Genomic DNA, 2275 nt, shown 5'->3' on the forward strand with positions numbered 1-2275 from the left:
TATTAGGGAAAACTATAATTGAATAACTGCACTCTTTGAGGTCAGTATTTTGTTTTGTTTTGTTAAATCATGTTAGGCGATAGGAAGAGCTGCTAGAGTCAGCTCTGTTGAAAGATGGATTTCTTTTCTTTTTTCTTTCTTCTTTTTCTTTTTTTTTTTTTTGTAAAGAGCTATGATGGTTGGGTTGGATTTCTGCCTATATTTGGTCTGTGTATTTATTATTCCACTTTTCTTAAGGTGCTTAAGTTATTCATAGTTGGGTTTAGACAAGAAATAAATAGTTAGGCAGCTGTGTCTACATGTCTATTTGGCCTAAATCATCACTACGCTATTATGGAATGCTCAGATTCACCAGGAAAATGTTAGCTTTACTGTGGGGTGAACAGACCTGAGAAAGTGAGTGCCAGATGCATTATGGTCCGAGTGGTATTCATATCAATGGGCAGGGAACATTGCTGGATGCTCTCTAAAGGGCATGTGGGAATGATGCTCAAAGTGCATGAGCCTTGGGAGGGGCTATTTCTTGAGGTGGGAAAGAGAAAATGGGATGGGCTGAGTTTTTTTCTGAGAAATATGTGTTTCTAACTCTCTCTTCCCTGGCTTTTGATTTCTTGGTTCAGTGACCTGTCATTTTTTGAGTGACTAATAAATTCAAACCCTTAGGGAAGATTTCTGACTCTCATTCTTTTATGCTTTTTTAGCCACCCCCCCCTCCCCAATTGACCAAGAATCTAAGACGATTCTTAATTTTTGCCGAAGAGATTTAACTTGGTGGTCTGTGACGAACTTTCCCAAGGGCCACATACAGGTGTGTGAAATATATTGGTGCCTCATTGTAACCACAGGCTGCTGTCAGTCTTGGGCCAGTTGTAGAACTAGAAAGTCTTTTAAAGAGCATCTCATCTATAATGTTATAAATGAGGGGGTTTGGATGAGACAACTGCCCCTTAGATCCCTCCCAGCTTTAGACAATAGATAGCATTTATAGAGTGCTTTAAGGGTTGCAAAGGGTTTTGAATCCATTATCTCACTGGATCTTCACAATCACCCTGTATGGTAGATGCTATCATTATTCCCATTTTATAGATGAGGAAATAGACTAAGAGTGGTTAAGTGACTTGCCCAGCTAAAAAGTTACTGAGGCAGGATTTGAACTCAAGTCTTCCTATTCCAAGTTCTGCACTCTAGTCACTCTGACAATTAGCTACCTTTAGATTGGTGATCCTTGGACATGTAAGGAAACTGAAGATCTGATGAAAGGAAGCAACTTGGCTGAGGTCTTAGAGAGTGACTGAGTCACCAGAAGATACCATGATGGTGTTCTTGCTGAAAGAGACAGAGACAGAGAGAAAAAAGAGAGAGAAAGAGAAATGCTCAAAGAGACAGAGAGAGAAAGGAAGGAGGGAGGGAAGAGGAGGAAGAAGAGGAGGTGGGGACAGAGACAGAGTTGGAGAGAGACAGAGATCAAGCAAGAAAGATGCAGAGAGAGATGGCAAGTCAGAGACAGAGACATACAGAGACAGGGACACACACAAAGAGAGACATAGACAGAGAAACAGAGTCAGAGACAGAAAGAAAGAGAGAAACAGAGACAGGGACACAGAGTCAGAGACGGAGGGAGAAAACAGAGACACAGAGATACAATCAGAGAGAGACAAAGAGAAACACAGGTAGAGAAATGAAGACTCAGAAACAGGCAGGAGGACTGACTTAAGAGATTGAGAGAGATAAAGAGAGAGACATGCAGAGAGAGATAGCAAGACAGAAAAAGAGACAGAAAGTCATAGTCAGAATCAATGACAGACAGTGACACAGAGAAAGAGACACACAGAGAGACAGAGACAGAGAATCAGACAGTCACACACAGACACAGAAGTAATTAAAGACAGAGAGAAATAGAATCAGAGGATAGAGATAGAAAGAGATAGAAACAGACAAGCAGAGAGACTGAGAGACAGATACAGATAGTGAGACAGAGATAGAGACAGTCAGAGATATGGAGATAGTGACACAAGAAGACAGAGAGAGGCATAGAGAGATGGAAAACCAGAATTAGAGAGACAGAGATGAAAGAAAGAGACAAAGACAAAAAGACCAAGAAAGAGAGTGCTTGGGAGAGACCAAGAGAGAAGATGCACACACACACACACACACACACACACAGATAGAGACAGATAGAGAGATAGAGACAGACAGAGAAAGAGAGATAGAGACAGAGAGGGAGAGACCAGAGACAGAGAGACAGAAACAGAGAGAGAGAGAGAGAGAGAGAGAG

The sequence above is a fragment of the Petaurus breviceps genome, unplaced genomic scaffold (assembly GCF_028583685.1).
Source record: "Petaurus breviceps papuanus isolate PSGF00001 unplaced genomic scaffold, PetGlider_PUasm1.0 90847, whole genome shotgun sequence".
Classification (NCBI taxonomy): Eukaryota; Metazoa; Chordata; class Mammalia; order Diprotodontia; family Petauridae; genus Petaurus; species Petaurus breviceps.